Source organism: Oculina patagonica, chromosome 3 (genome assembly GCF_052425735.1).
Source record: "Oculina patagonica isolate OP01 chromosome 3, crgOcupat, whole genome shotgun sequence".
NCBI lineage: Eukaryota > Metazoa > Cnidaria > Anthozoa > Scleractinia > Oculinidae > Oculina > Oculina patagonica.
Window position 1 is genome coordinate 23153172 of NC_135760.1, and position 17844 is coordinate 23171015.

General features: G+C 36.3%; 1 protein-coding gene across 1 annotated transcript in view; it reads right to left on the reverse strand.

Annotated features, from left to right (window-relative positions):
- The window catches only part of LOC144645903 (uncharacterized), a 112204-nt gene that overhangs the window by 46834 nt on the left and 47526 nt on the right, over nucleotides 1-17844 (reverse strand). The window lies entirely within an intron of this gene.

The window sequence follows — 17844 nt, forward strand, 5'->3', positions numbered from 1 at the left end:
TCCGTTACCAATGGAAACTTTACGAACATTTTGGACTTTATTTAGCTTTTTTAGAGTAAACTGTACTTTTTTATTATCTTGAACTGTTGAAATATATGACAGTTGTTGGCAGCCCGGTTAAAACTTCAAAGAAGTTCTTGTTTTAAAGACGCGCGGAAACAACACAGTCGAAAAAGTAAGCGTTATTTTTTCAAGTTGTATGATTTAAATCCGTTACCATCTAAACTTTGTCAAAGTCAACGATGGTGACTTGAAAAGCTATAATCACAGTGTATTACAACGACAGAAGCTAAACTAGAGACAAAAAACTCTGTTTGGTTTCCTTACTTAAAATATTGTTTCATTTAACAGAATTGCCTCTAGGATCCCCTCATAACATAAATTAGGGAGGATTGTATGTAGTATCAGTCGGAGTCAGCTCTGTCTGCTAAAAACATAGGCACGCTAAGCGTGCAGGAGTTATTTTTTCAATTTATGGGGTGGCTTGGGGTAAAACTGAGTGATTGTCCTGTTGGGATGGTTTATGCCATGGGTTGAGCTATATGGCCCACGGAGTCACTTTTTTGCACAAAATTTGCTTGCAAACAAAATAATTTTTACGTGCATTTGATACATCAGAACTGTTTTATTCAATACGTAAATTTTCATCATTTAATTGAAAAACAAAAACTAATTCAATTTTCTAAATGTCACAAAATGGCACATTTTTATTCTGTTTAAGGTCGCGCAGGACCCTTGCTCATTAATATATTCATTAGCCAAATTTTTTGTTGGAGTGCTATCTTGTAAAGCTTTAATTCACTACATTTTGAGTATCGATTCCTCTAAAATTTAATTAGGATACTTAGGGATGATGGAATTACATCATGATTGTCCTTTTACTGAGAGATGACCGTTGTCTGTGATGTTACAAGCCCTTAAAAGTTTAACTGAAGATAATGCGATTTTGTGTCCAAGTTTGCAGCTAGCACAGCGCACCAAATTAAATGATTATATAGCCTAGTGATAAATCGTAACTTCTTTTGTGCTCCCACTAGAACGAAATTTTCGATTTCAAAAACTGCTACAAGTTAATGGCTTCTAAGAGAGTAAAAATTTGAAATCTAAACTTTGAAACATGCTATCTTCATTTTGAGAAGGAAATTTAAAAATTCGCTCTAGCCAGAGCACAATATAGTACACCAAGTTCATGTTCCTCGAGAATCAACTCTTGAAATTCTATATCGGCGGGGAAAACTTGGACACAAAATTGAAGGTTTTGAGGCTTCCGAAGACCTTCCGAGTCAATGTTTACAACAACGTGTGATATATTCAAAGCTGTGAATCTAATTATGATAATTCCCTATGTTGCAGCGCACGTGGCACAAAGCTGAGAACAATTACTAGTAATTACTTGTACAAAAGAGTTTAAAAACAAACATTCTCATGAATTTTTCGTTTGTTGTCGGCTTCAGTCGTCCGGCGGCTCGTGCATACTCTTTAAATAAATACATACTAATGATTGACCTTAAAGCGGTTATTTTGTTGCTAGCTTTGTAGCAACCGTAACGTGTTACTTTTGTTTGTTACGGAATACTTTTGGCTTTTTGCCAAACACTGTAACATGATACTGTTGTTTTTCTCACGTTTGTAACATGATACCTTTGTTTTTTTAAAACGAACGTAACACGATACCCTTGTTTTTCTCGAAAAAGCCACGTCTCCATATAGTCATTGAACGAAAAGTACTATAATAAACGAAGTAATAAACGAATCAAATCAAAAACCACTCTTTTCGGGAAAGTTCTTTAAAGCGCAGTACACCTGGAGTATTTTTTTCCTGTCAGAACTGTTCAACAAAGATTTTGGTTTATTCACAACGTAAATTTTACTCAACAAACAAGAACTAATTGAGTTATCAAACTGTCACGGAATGGCACGCTATTATTCTGTTTTTGCTATCGATCATAGTTGCTTTTAACAGCAAAGGTAATTCTTGTACCGGTTCATTAAATGTTTGAACGAGATGTTTTATAGTTGATTTCAGTTTACTTTGGCCGCCCGCTTTGCGAAGTTTGTTGAGAAATTGGAAACTTTGTTATGAAGTTGCCAATTGCGTTGCGAGTTTGCGAATCAAATTGCGAACTTCGATACAAAGTTCCCAACTTCGGCCCGAATTTATTAAAACCTTCTGTAATTATGTTATCAAAAAGGGCTTTGCTACGCTAAACTGTTGGAAACAAATGTCATAAAAAGAAAAAAAAACTTTTATGTTCAGCGAGCCGTAAACATGTTGTCTCGAACAAATTAGTCTTCCCTGTCGCGTCGCGTCGGCTTCGATTAAAAGCAATTTTACATATGGATAAACCATCCAGTTTCATCCGGCTTACAAACGCAGAAGACTTGAAATTGAAGATTATGCCTCACAGAAATCGTTAAATATGTGTTTTCATACAAAAAAGTTAAAATTTGACAGATTTCAACATGCATAAAATTTATTTATCGGCAAATCACTTGCGTGATTGCTGATGCGAAACGTTGTCTTGCACTTCAAGCTACTTCAACTTTCCTTGACAAGTTCTAAAATCTTCGAGTTCAGAAATCGCCATGACTTTCGAGCAACATGTCTTGTTTCTCCTTAACTACCAAATTCTTCAAATCTGTTTTGTGCAAATGTTTTATGCAATTTTTACTACGGTCAGGAAAGCCAGCCTCTCCAAACGTACGCTCGAATAAGACGAATAACAAGTTAGTGTTGGGCCTTTTGCTCACGGCGTGTGCGTTGTAAGCAGGCGAGCGTTAGGAAAAACGTTTTTAATCCAGGGTTAATTCACAACTCACCGATTCCGCCTCCTTCACTCTAATCTAAAATCACGCTTCGAACGAAATCGCTCACTACAACTGTGTCAGATTGCTTCCCCTTTATAAACTACAATTTGATTGATTCCGATAGTACCTGAAATCTGATTGGTGTGACAAACAAACACACTTCACTGACCCACTGACCCACTGACAACACGGCCCATCACGCCGACTAGGAGCTATTTTGAAAAAATAACTCAAAAATGAGTCCGTAGGGAGTATATGTGTCTTGGCCTGCTCCCAGGACAAAGCCTATCACATACCCTGAAGACATCTCGGTTCTGAAACCAATGAACGCACTGGCCGGCCACTTTGATCAGCCCGTTTGTGTCTAAGATCACCGTTGCACAGTCAGAGGTGGCCAAAAACGCTAAATCATACAGGCACTGACTAAAGGGTCCACGTGCACTGGCCTTGCATGTTCCACTTGGATAGCGAGTCAGTCTACCAAACTTGAGGCATTTCTTACTTTCCTTGTGTTGCATTGTTCCCCTAACAACACCTAAACAGTTTTAAATTAAGAGGGCACAGCAGTTAAAAGCAAACAGGAACTTTAATATACAATCTTACTAAAAAGATGCAACTTTTCCACAATCTGCTGGAAAAAATTAAGAAATAGTTTAATAGAGACAATATATGGTCGTGAACAGAAGCATATCACTGTCGTGAATCATTATTTTGCCCCCACTGTTGAATGGAGCGAGAGTAAATTTGAAAATAGAAACATGGGAGGTGAACGAAAGGAAACAATTCGACCTAGATAGAGGACCAGCATGAAAACCAGCTAGGGCTGACGTGGCTTACCCTCTAAATATCGTAAATTTTATTATTATTATTTTTATTTCAAAGTATCAAACTGGCCAAGAAATCCTAAACGTGGTCGTATTGCTAATAAACAGTAAATGAGCAATGGCAATGGGACTTTCTGACACCACAATTCTGTACCGTTTCTCTTTGGTTTCCTTTTTTTATTTGTGTCCGAAATTTTAACTCAAGAAACAACGTCCGTTTTTTTAAGGGAAGACATTTTCGTATAGTAATTGACAACAACATACCATTCTCAAAATCAGTAAATTCACTGACACAGCTCTCTGCAGCCATCAAGAAGACAAGCCACACCACCAAGGTGTTCATTCTGTTACGTTGAACTGCTGCAGATCAAAGAGTGAAAGATAGAGGCGCTATATAACTAAAACACACCAAAGCTCACAACTAATATTCCAATAAAGAATTAGAAGTCACTGCGTTCAGTTAAAGACGATAGTTGACAACTCTGACCGAAATTTCTCGCTGCTCCTCTTAAGAAAAAGGTAAAAAAAAATTCAACACTCCATAATTATTCACCACATAATTTAAATGGCAAAAAATCTCGAAAGAGTTGTAGTTCTTTGGATGCTTTTAAACCGCTATTTTTCCTGACATGTTAGCGGAAGAAGATTGAAGCGCAGCCAGGATAAGACATAATAAAAAACAAACGTTCACTGGCTAAAAAGATTAAAAACAATGAGCTTTCGGCTGTCGCTCTACAGCCTTCGACGGATAAAAAATTGAATACAAAATGGATAAAATATATACAAGCAAGGTGTGATAAAAAGAAAATAATGAAAAACAAAAGCGAAGTAAAAATGTGCTAATTAAGATGCTATTTTTTAAAAAGAATACAATATTGGCTTGGAATGGGCTTCGAGTTATTGTCAGCATGCTTAGTAGCAGAGGTGTGCCAAGCTTCCAAAGTTTTTCTAATACGAAAAGAGCCTTTGTCAATTACACTAGAGCTTTCAAAGTCTATGCGATGGTCGAATGACCACGCATGTTTCGCAATGTTTGAGCCATTCGCACAGGTTTTTACATTCCTGATATGTTCTTTTTTGCGGGTTTCAAAGCAACGGCCGGTTTCACCCACATAGCACCAATCACAATCAGCACAAGGAATTTTGTACACCACATTTGGTTGTTGTTCGACTGGTGGTCTAAATTTAGGGGATGGAAATTCTTGTTGTAATGTCTTGTGGGGTTTATTAATTACTTGAATGTCGTGCTTTCAAAGAATCCTTGTTAGTGGTTGCGTGACACCATTGATGAATGGAAGTACAGCGTAAGTGTTTAAATGCTCCTGAGGCGCAGCCCATTTCAATAGTTTCGAGTAACACTGAACAAAAACACGACAAAACGAAATTGAAAACAGTTTGACTTGTTCCTTTGTGCTAGTTTGACGACTGTACCAAGATAATTCTGTAGTAAACTGATGGTAACATTGACTATAAAGAATATCGAAGGGTATTAAATTTCGCGCCGTTAATGTTCGTGGGACCTTTCTTCGCGTGTCTTTAATTTAACGATCTTTTGAAAATCGCGAAAATTAAGTCCTGTGAAAATAAGTAACAATAAAGTAGATTGACAAAGTCGCGAGCAGAAGCTGAAAAAGAAACCAATCACAGTGCTAGTTATAAGGCCCTCCGAGTGCTTCCGTTTCTACTTGCGGCTCCGACAATTTAGTTTTCACTAGTTCATAAGCACCATATGAACATACGGGCGAGTCATAAGCGGAATTTAAACTCTGCTAATGAATTCGTAGGCTTGATTTTCAGTAGCTCGTAAAGCTCTGCCGGCTTCTGATTACAACTCCGACTGCAGTTCCGTCGCTAGTGAAAACCAGCCTTAACAAAGCACTATAAAATGAAGATATTTTCTTTCACAAAAAGTAGTTAATAATTAATTCTCACGTTTACACGAGATAGCCTAAAGGGCTCTTTGATTGACGACACTGTCGGCCTTGTAATTATCTGGTTGATAATGATGTAAAATAAAAATAAAAACTATTTCTTATTTTGGAGAGATTGGGGCGAGCAATGGCCGAGTAAGACGTCTTTTTGATCGGTCCGCCTTTCTGGCACTTAACTTCAAATTTGAACCTGGAGTTTATGGCCGCATATCTTAAAAAGACTTTAGACAAAAGAAGAAATAGAATCTCTTCGTCTGATGAATCGAGCACTTCACCAGAGGCGAAAAAGCCGAGGAGCGGAAACACAGATTTGAGCGAGCAGAGCGAGGAAGACGACCATGATGAAATCTTCGCGGCCCTAAGCATGGCAGAGGGACTGCAAGAAACACTTAAGGAAATCAACCAAAAGCTCAAAAAGCTAGACGACTTAGATAAAATACAAGAGGCTGTCAATGGCGTTCAGAAGTCCTTGCAAAATTTGGAGCTGAGAATAACGAGTCTCGAAAACTCTCAAGCGACTGCAAGCCGAGACATCGAAAACTTAAAGACGAGCACGAACGCCGCCGCTAAGAAGCATCTTGAGTTTACAGAGAGCCTTAAAAACCAGCAGAAAGAAACCAAACAGGCCTTTGCAAATCTACAGAAGGAGTATGAAGCTTTTCAAGCCAAGCTTACCGAGCTGGAGGATAAAAATTTGTATTTAGAGGCTTATTCAAGACGCGAAAATCTGAAATTTGAGAATATTGTAGAAGAATATGACGGCCGCGAGGAAACAGAATCAGTCCTTCGCGATTTCCTCGAAACAGAACTTGGCTTGGAAGATGCAAGCACTGTTGAGATACAGCGAGTGCACCGCCTGGGAAAGAAGAACGACGACAAGCCCAGACCGATCATAGCACGGTTTTTGAGATACAAGGACTGTGAGCGAATACTCTCTCGAGGCAATCGCTTAAGAGGAAGCGACTTCAAGATGTACCAAGACCTTCCTTACGAGATAGTCGCCAGAAGGAGGAAGCAAATGGATACTTTTAAGAAGGCAAGAAAGAACAATATCCCGGCTTCTTTCAGCAAGGCGCAACCAGATAAACTGTTTATCCGAGGAAAATTCTGGCCATCTGGTAAGATTCTGGAACTGTAAAACTGAAATGCTAATGACTATTTGTTGATGCTTTTTTGTCTTGCATTGAGCAACTCTACTAAATCGCAGAAAGTAACAGCTAAATTTATTTCTACTTGCAATCGCCATCCCCGCCATCTAGGATTTGTTCTTTACTATTTTCTTTTTCTTACTTATTTAAAAACAGAAGGCGACCGTCTTTTTGCCATCCCTTAGTAGTTTTCATAACACCATTCGGACTATTCTATTTGCATGTTCCCAACCAAAAAATTGTTTTACTCGTTTGTAAGTGTTTGTTTGCTTATTCTTTTGGTCCTTTGTTTATTTAAATTCTATACATTTTATCTTGCCAAACATGTAACACCAACGTACGGTCATCTCATTGTGGGGGTAGCAAGGCGTGAAGGAATTTCCATGAAAAACATCCTAAATGAATCAATATGGCTTTGACAATAGCTTCTTTGAATGTCAGGGGGCTTAGAGATAATGTGAAACGAAGGGAGGTGTTTAATTGGCTACGAACAAAAAACTTTTCAATTTATATGCTACAAGAAGTTCATTGTACCGAAAACACTAATTCTATGTGGTCTGCTGAATGGGGGTACCAAACCATTTTTAGCACCTATGAGAGCAATAAAGCAGGAGTATGCATCCTTTTTAATAATAACTTTAATTTACAAATTCAAAAACAATACATCGACCCTTTAGGGCGCTTCATTGTTTGCGATATAAAAGCAAATGAAAAAAATTTAACGTTGGCTAACATCTACGCCCCGAACGACGATAACCCAGCGTTCTTTTCTGATTTTTTCGACCATCTTGCTGACTTCAAAAGCGAGGAAATTGTTATAGGAGGAGACTTTAACCTCGTCCTAGATCTAGAAAAGGACAAAATCGGTGGTCTTCCAAAAACGCACCAAAACAGTGTAAAAATTATTCACGAATTTTCTGAGAATCTTGATTTAGTGGACGCATGGCGGTTATTGCACCCCGAAACCAATAGATACACTTGGAGACAACGGCACCCTAAAGTTCAATGCAGGTTGGACTTTTTCTTGGTAAGCCAAAGTATTGCTAACTCGACAACTCACGCCGAAATATCTCCCGGATATAAATCAGATCACTCTATGATAACTTTAAAGATATCAATACATTCAAACCCTAGGGGACCGGGTTTCTGGAAGCTTAATACATCCTTTTTGACTGAATCAAATAAAAGCAACTATTAAAGAAACACTTGACGAATATAGTGAAGATAACTCGGTCAGGCCTACACTTCTCTGGGAAATGGTTAAATTAAAAGTGCGTGAAAAATCTCTTTTATATGCCAAGACTAAAAAGAAACAAACAAAGGAACGGGAAATTGACCTAGAACAATCAATTGCCAAATTAGAGGAGGAAGCCGACAAAAGAAATTTAGATGATGCTCAAACTTCACACATCGAGGAAGAAATTGATAAACAAAAGCGTGAACTTGAGAAAATAATTGAAGAGCGCACTAAAGGTGCAATATTGAGATCAAAAACGAAGTGGTATAACGAAGGAGAGAAGAATACTAAATACTTTTTAAATCTAGAAAAACGACACTATAAACAAAGTGCAATAAGCCAAATCAAAATAAGCGAAAACCAATTCGTTACTTCAAACGAAGAAATTGGAAATGAGTGTGTATCTTTCTTTAAGAGTCTTTATGAATCCAGATGTATGGCAGATGAATTGCTTGATACATCTGTCTTCTTTGACGGTGAAAACGATACAATCCTTACAGATCATGAAAGGGAAGCGTGCGAAGGTCCAGTTACCAAAAAAGAGTGCCTAGATGCTCTTAAAACCATGGAATCAGAGAAAACCCCCGGTACGGATGGCTTGCCAGCCGAGTTTTACAAAATGTTTTGGAATGACATATCCACCACTCTTATCAATGCATTAAACTTTGCCTACGATACAGGTCAACTCTCAATCACCCAGAGAAGGGGAATTATTAAACTTATCCCAAAAAAGGACGCAGAGCCTTATCTAATCAAGAACTGGAGACCACTAACTCTACTAAATTGCGACTATAAACTAGCGGCTAAGGCAATTGCTAATCGTATAAAAAAGTACCTCCCGAACGTAATTAACAACGATCAGACAGGCTTTATTAAAGGCAGATTCATTGGTGAAAACATCCGACTAATCGACAGTATCATTCGCTATGCAAAAGAAAAAAATATACCAGGATTATTACTGTTTCTTGACTTTGAAAAAGCTTTTGATACAGTTGAATGGCCTTTCATCAGGAAAACTCTAGAATATTTCGGTTTCGGCACTGGTATGATAAAATGGTTAAACCTATTTTACCAATCTTCTGAAAGCTGTGTTTTAAACAATGGCTGGGCGAGTGATTTTTTTCAAATTCAAAGAGGCGTTCGGCAGGGGTGTCCCCTTTCGCCTTATCTGTTCGTTTTATCAGCTGAAGTGTTAGCCAAAGCAATTCGCAAAAATAGAAATATTAAAGGAATCCTAGTAAAAAATAAAGAAATTAAGTTAAGTCAATACGCGGACGACACAACTTTAGTTCTAAATGGGTCAAGAGAATCTTTACTAAATTGTCTTCAAACTCTGGATGATTTCTACAAAGTCTCCGGTTTGAAACTAAACGACAAAAAAACGGAAGCCCTATGGATCGGATCAAAATGTGGTAGCTCTGAAATATCACTTCCTGGAAGAAACTTTAAGTGGCCAAAAAACAAAGTAAAAGCTCTTGGTGTTTGGCTTTCAATTGACGCGAAAGAAACTGCGACTTTGAACTACAATGAAAAATTAGAAAAGGTAAGGACTGTCTTAAGCTGCTGGAAATATCGCAGACTCACACTAATGGGCAAAATAACAGTCCTGAAGAGTCTTGTCGCCTCTCAACTCGTTTATGTATTATCGCCTTTACCTTCAAATGAGAAAGTCATCAAAGAAGTAAACAAACTTTTCTTTTCATTCCTTTGGAATGGAAAACCAGATAGAATCAAACGAAATGTTATCATTAATGACTACCCAAGCGGAGGCCTCAGAATGATCGATATTGAAAGTTTTAGCAAATCCCTGAAAGCCTCGTGGGTTAAAAAATATTTAGATGAAGAAAATCATGGTAAATGGAAACTTTTTTTTGATGTGGAGTTAGACAAAAATGGAGGTCCAATAGTCCTTAAGGGCAATCTCAACACGAAAGACATAAAGAAATTTCAAATTAAGGATACTTTTATCAAAGAAGTACTGACAATCTGGTCGGATGTAAATTTTGAAGATGAAATTAAATCTGAGAATCAGTTCCTTAACCAAAACTTATGGCACAATTCAGTGATCAGAATTGATGACCGTCCTGTCTTTTACTCTGAATGTTATCATAAAGGTATCACAAAGGTGAAACATTTGAAAGATGGCTCAAATAATTTCTTATCCTATTTTGAACTACAAACAAAATTCAGTCTTAAAATTTGTCCTCTCAGATACTATGGACTCATATCGGCCCTTAAACTGCTCTGGGACGCACACAAAAACAACCTTATTATGACAGACTCCGAATACGAAACCTTTTCGGAAACGTTAATAAAATCGCAACGAACAAGCCCACCAGTGTATCAGAAACTGATATCCAAAAAATCTACGCTTTCTTCCCAATCTCAACGGAAATGGTTTGAAGACTGTAATACAGAAGAAACAAAATGCATTAAATGGAGCGATGCCTATCAATTAGCCTTTAAATGCACCAAAAGCACAAAACTTATTGAGTTCCAATTCAAACTTTTACATAGGCGAATATCAACTAATGAATTCTTAACAAAAATTGGAGTACAAGATGACCCAAACTGCTCTTTCTGCAAAGAAGAACCAGAAAAATTAAAGCATCTCTTCTGGTCGTGCTCCAAGGTGACCTCCTTTTGGAACTCCTTAACCGAACTGCTAAAATTATCTAAAATATTTCCAGAACACTACACAGTAAACATCTCTGTCGCCTTAGGATTGATACCGGACTGCTCAAAAAATCATCGCCAAATTAATTTCTGCTTTCTACTGGCCAGACACTTTATTTGGATTTGTAAAAATAAAACAAGACCTCCTAAAATAGAAAGTTTTCTACTTTATCTTAAATCGATTTATGTCGTTGAACAAAGAACAGATGACACAACCAACAAAAAGTGGGATTTGCTGGAAAGCCTTTTAAAGAAGAAATAAAATAAATGAATAAAAACTTATCTCTTTATCTTCACCCTCCCTAGTCGAATATACACAATATATTAGGCTCTAAGGTCCTCTGAACAGGTAATTCCTTCAACGCCCTTCAAGCCCCTCTCAATGACTGACAGAAACAGTTAAAATTTTTGAACAAAATGTCGGTAAGATAAAAATGGCGCAATTTGATTAAGTTTCTATAAGTTACCATTTTTATTTTCATTATCTTTAATAAGCCAAAAGTAGTTGTAGTTTTTTTGCAAATGTATTAAAAGAGATAAATTGTATTGCGCTGTTATAAGTATAAATATTAAATTTTAAGAAATTGAGTATTGTATTGTAAGTAGTGTGTTGTAAACAATTTAATTGTCATGTAGGTAGTGTAAGCAGTGTATTGTACTGTAAGTAGAGTAAGCTTTGTATAGTAATGCGTAAAGCCTTGTATAGTAAGTAATTAGTAGCGAACATGTCAATTTGTAAGAACGTTCTGTGTGTGTTTTGCAATAAAAAAAAAATAATAAAAAAAAAAAAAAAAATATTTTGGATATTTACCATAGTTTCAGTAGACCAAACTATACTTCTCTTTGGGTGCGCTTTGTTATAAATAATCAATGTTGTGAAAACTGACTTTTCTGTGTGCAAATTTGTAAAAAATGTATTTTGACAGGAACGAAACGATGTTCTAAAGTGAAATAAATTGCATAAAATCTAATACTGATTATTTTTTTTCGAAATTTCGTTGTATCTCGTCGTAGAGTAAAATGTGATCGCTCAAATGATCGCTGATTGAGGGTGCTCCGCGGCGTTCAAATTTCCAAATAAATGTTTATTTTTTGTTTTGTTTATGTATTTCGCCTCGAGAACTATACAACAAGATTTGTGCAAAAAAATTTTAAAGCCTTTAAGTATGAAATAAATCCTTATAATCGTTTCAACAACACTCCTCTATGAAATATTTTTAGAAATGTGTTATAAATAAGAAACTTTTGAAAACTGTGAACTCCATTCTTTACGCTCCCTCCTCGGTTTTACTTTAATTCGTGAATTTGTTGATAATTTGCACTAATTTAAAACAACTTACCCTTTGCTTTAAAGGAGTGAAACGCAATGCAAGGAAGGCAAAACACAAATGATCAATAAAAAAAGCGCAAATGGTTATTTACGAAAGTCGCACGCTGATAACTCTACAAGTAGGTCGGCAGATCACAAAGGAAAAAACAGGTTATAATATTCGTCCTTTTTCGTTTTTCTTTTTTCAACCCACCTCTTCTTTTAAACAGCAACAGGTACCTTTTCGCGACATCTAACAATTTTTCTTGTTTTTCTCGTTTGTTTTTGAAATCGCGAAGATTCATGAAAGTAAGATGTCGCGAAAATTTATTTAAACGTACCAAGGAATAGTACCGGATCAAATTCCTTTACACACTTTGAAACAAAAGCCTTCCGTTGTTTGTCGCGTGTTGGAATTGACCCGAAGCTCGCCGACGATGAATTTCTAGTTATCGGAGAATTGTTGGCGTGAAAAATTTACGACATTGTGGGGGAGGAGAGTGGAAAGATGTGCGTTTAGATGCGGTTATTACAGGGGTACCCAGAAAAAAATTGCGTCAATAACACCTGGTCCCATTCTCGTCCCCATAGCCCTTTTCGTTTCTCTTAGCCGGCGAGGCCTTGGCACGAGAAACAAAGGGCTCTGGGGCACAGGACTTCCAGTCCTAGATTCTAGGACTTCTGGTCTTCATGATGTTTCAAATAAATGTATAATAATTCGTTCGAGTATACGTTCGAGAATCCTTTGTTTAAAACAGTCAATCAAAAAATTCAAATTCATTCATAACCCATAGCTCTTCGTTTCTCATACCAAGGTTTTGTCGGCTAAGAGAAGTGATAAGGGCTAAATCGACGAGAATAAACCGGGTCTCTTTGCGAGACAGCAACATCACAAGTATTTATCAAAATCCTTTTTTTTTTCAAGAATAGCCATTATCCTTCCTCAAACGAATTAAAAAAATCCAGCCTCGGAATGAACTTAAATAACCTGCAGTAAGCCAGTGTCTTTAGACAAAGACAAAGGCTTAAAACTATGCGAGAGTCATGCAAATTTTAAGAAAACTCTGAAGACAAAGCTTCTCATCGAGTTCTTAAATTATTTTTTCTTATTTCTTTCATTTTTCTTTCTATTTTTTTGTTAATATACGACTAGTGTACATATTTTACATTTTACATTTTATTTCACTTCATGTATTGTATTGTTCACTGAAAAACCTCTTTAGGAGTGTGCAATAAAATTTTATCTTATCTTATCTTAACACTGGAGGGACTGGATGTAATCATAATTTCCTTTATCGATATCATTTTTTTTGTCGGACCTTATTTAACTGGCATATTATGTGTGTAGTAAATTATTCTTGATTTTAAGAGATAACTGATGGTTTGACAGGGTAATTATAATTTTTTGGAAATTTGTAATTGTAGTTTTTTTAAGACGTTGCAAGTGGTACTTTCTGACACTTTGGTCTTGATGAAATTTAACTAAAATTTCGAAAAATCGTAAGGTTTTTAAAAATAGTATTTTTCGTAGTTTTTTCCAAGACCGTACAGACATTTTGGTCTTAATTAAAGTTAACGATTTACGAAAATCGCAATTTTATTAAATCTCAGCAACGGACACCTCATAGTCATTTTGGTCTTGATAAAGTTTTCGTCAACATAGAGACATTTTCGTCTTGATGGAACTAATCGAAAATAACGAAAGTTTTTTTCAAGACCTTATCGACATCTGGGTCTTGATGGAATTCAACGAAATTTACAAAAACAAAATCCGCAATTTTCGTCAATTTTGTAGTTTTCCTTAACACATAATCATTTTGGTCTTGATAAAGTTTAACAAAGTAAAAGAAAAATCGTAATTTTTGTATAAATAGCAATCTTATTAAGATTTGTAGCTTCGTCAAGACATAGAGACATTTTTCTTTGATGAAATTCAACGCAAATTACAAGAAATAGTAAATTTCTTACAAACCATAGCATAAAATCGATAATTTTGTAGTTGCGTTCAATCCTGGACATTAGTGTAACTACACTAGCTTAATCCGACAGACAGACAAAATGCGCTTAACGCGAAAGAGTATAGAAGAGCATCGCAAAGCCATACAGACCAAGACCACCGACACAGTATCACAGCATGTCAATCAAAAAGTGCACAAACTCACAGACATCAAACTGATACCACTCAAGTTTATAAACTCTAGAAAAAAAATATGCAAGGCAAACGACCTTAAGGATGCATCAAAACTACCATGTTCACAGATGTTTTTGCACTGCCTTTTTCTTGCTTAAAAGGCATAAATTTACATAAGCTATGTTTTAGCAAAGTGGGAGAAATTTTTGTCCGAAATTTGTCCAAAATGAGATTAAAAAAAGTAACCGAAAATTAAACGTCCGAAATAAAACGTCTGAAATTTCTTGCAAGTAATGTATTCAGAACAGATCCTAAGGTTTCCCTAGATGATTTACGAATATCGCTTGGCCATGAAATAGACACAAGGGAAAAAAGTCAACTTACGCCAAAAAACGACACAAGCTCAGTTGTTGACGCCGTCCCCAAGCTACAAAATGAAATAATCTACTTTGCCTGACTGATTTTAGCAACAAAATTAATCTTAAATACAAATAAAAACCTGACACATTGACACCTGAACTTTAACTATTACGCTCCTCTTTTAATTTATAAGGCAGTATTGCGTTCCCTTTTTCTTTGAAGTTTTTTTTTTCCTATGGACTTGAGTTTTTGTTTCAATGTATCGTGTTGTATTGTACACAGTTTAAAAAGTACACTTACAGGTTGGTGATGCTGCAATGCAACGTGCAATATAAGTTAGAGAAGTGTACTAATGTAACTATTCTTGTAAGTTTTGAGTGTTTCATTAAGGTTGTTTCAAAAAATAACAATAACTGACGCAAAATGTAATAGTGACCCAAAATGTAATAACATCTGACGCAACTTGTAATAATTACCCAAAATGTTATGACTTTTGACGCAAAATTTAAAAACCTCGGTAACTCAAAATTCAATGACTTTTGACGCAAAATATGTCAAGATTGCGTCAAATTTATTACATTTTGCGTTACTTTTAGTCTCCTTCACAGCCGCTATTTGCGATGTCACACAACGCTCTCCAAATAGCGGCTACGAAGGAGACAAGAATTAGCTACAGTTGAAAACTGCTCAGAACGAGGAACTAGACGTAACCAAATTTTCTCAATAAACCGGCTTTTACATATACAGAACTTACAGCTTAAAACTTACAATACTATTACTGACGACACAATCCCATAAATTACCGGCAGTCATGCATCCCCAATATAACAATAAAAAAATCCAATTTAAGAAGAGGATGAGCTTTCATTCTACATTTTGAGTAATCTTTTTAATTTTATACTAATATTTTTTCTGTTAATAAAAGTCCGGAAGCACTTGAGGTGACTCATCATATAATAACGTAAGAAGACGAGGGTTTAATTTAATTTCTTTGTTAGAACATTCGACATTGAAGCCATTACTTCTGCCATTTGAACAATAATCATATACCTTCAACCTTTTCTAGTCTTCTGGGAACAAGGCGAAAAGATGCACGACTCATATGTGACGTGAAATAGGGGCGTGCGCACTAAGCCAGAATTGCGTACGCTGGCCAATTTTTTGAGCTGTACATTTTGGGTCTCTTTGAAAAACTGCCATCACGTGGGTTCATCCTTATTTTCACTCCAGGTCCAAAAGAATCGAATAAAAAAGTGCTAAATGAGCTAATAAAAAACCTGATTTTGTGCCCGTGTTAAAATACCACAACGAATATTAAATCTAATTTTCACGCCAGATCCAGAAAATCAGCCAGTTTAAGACTTGAAATGAAATTTTTTTTTTGGAAGATTCCAATCACGTGGATTCATCCTAGATTTTACTCCAGGTCTGAAAGATTCTAATACGAAAGAGCTACAGAGCTACTGAAAATGACCTTATTTCACTCCAGATACACCAAAACTGGGCAGTTTGACACTTGAAATGTACAGTTTTTTTTTTTTTTGGAAAACCGTCATCACGTGGATTTATCCTAATTTTCACTCCACCTCCAAAACATTCGAGTAAAATAGTGCTTCACGAGCCAATAAAAATGACGACTTTGCGCACTTGTGTTAAAATTCCACAACGTCACAACGTAGATTAAACCTTATTTTCACTCCAGACCCAGCAAATCCGAACAGTTTGAGACATGAAAGTTGCAGTTTGTATTTTTTAGTAAAACTGCCATCACGTGGATTTATCCTTATTTTCACTCTAGTTCCAAAAGAATCGAAAGATAAAGTGTTTCATGAGCCACTGAAAATGAGGATTTAGGGCCTTTGTTTTGAAATACCACTACGTAGGTTTAATTTTTTTTTTTCACTCCAGATCCAACAAAACTGGCCAGTTTAAGACTTGGGTGTTTATGGCCATTTTGACACTTGAACGGTACAGTTTGTGTTTTTTGAAAAACTGCAATCACCTGGATTCATCCTAGTTTTTACACCAGGTCCGAAAGAATTGAAAAAGAAAGTGCTATATGAACCACTAAAAATGACGATTATGAGCTCTTGTCTAAGAATACCACCACGTAGATTAAATCTCATTTTCACTCCAGAAATGTACAGTATAACTCTTTTTCCAAAATATCGCCATCACGTTGATTCATCCTAATTTTTCTGCAGGTCCAAAAAAATCGAATAAGAGAGTGCTAAATGAGCCACTGAAGATGACGATTTTTGACCCTTGTGTTGAAATACCACCACACAGATTAAATTTTATTTTCACTCCAGATCCAGATCCCTTGGGTCCTAGTGTTGAAATACCATGTTTTGGTTCGGGGGCTTGATTTTGTATGTTATGTATAGTTTGGGGCCTGAGATCGTACGTTGTCGTTTGGGCCGGGTTTGATATTGTATGTTTTGGATCCGGGCTTGATATTGTATGTTGTGTATGGTTTGGGGCCTGATATCGTATGTTTTCGTCCGGGGCTTAATTGATATTGTATGTTTCGGTTTGGGGCCTGGTGTTGTATGTTGTCGTTCAGAGCCTGATATCGTATGTTGTCGTTCGGGGTTTGATATAGTATGTTGTGTATAGTTTGGGGCTTAATATTGTATAATGTTCAGGGCTTGGTATGGGAGGCCTGGTATGGGGAGACTGATATAGGGGGCCTGGTATGGGGGGCCTGGCGTGGGTAAAAAGTTCCAAACCTTTATCAAAACTGAGGAAACGTAAGCTCTTTTGGGGCTCTGTCTATTTTCATATTTATATTTAATTGTTGTAGTGAAGGTGTCTGTGTTGTAGGTTAAACTGGTTTTCAGGTTAAATCCGTTTTCAACCTAGGTTATTCTGTTCCAACCTGAAGATAAAACTCATTAATCACTTAATTTGTTTTAAGAGTGATATTTTCAGTTTGAAACAGTTGGTTCCGAAACGAAGATTTCCATGGAAGCATGTCCCAGAACCCCATACTTTGTTATGTACCGAACGGCATTAACTATTTGGTTGCATATGGAGACAATTCACACTAACAAAACGCTCATTATAAACAGTTAGGAAAATGTCAGCTCTTAATTATAATAGGGCCCTTGCACTAATACAATATTATTATTAATATTAATTATTAATAATGTAATATTATTATTATCATCATGATTGTTATTCTAATTAAAACTTAAAATTGCAATTTTATCTGATATTTTTATACGTTTGACTTCATAACTTTTAGTTTTATTTTACCATTTTGGGAGAGGGAACGGTGTCATCTAAAACATCGAGGAAAACGAGCTCGAAGGGGGAAGGGACATGTAAAAATTAACTATAGGGACTGTCTGTCAAATCCTACCAGCACTCTCACACACAAACACACACACACACACACCCTAGCCCAATAAAAAA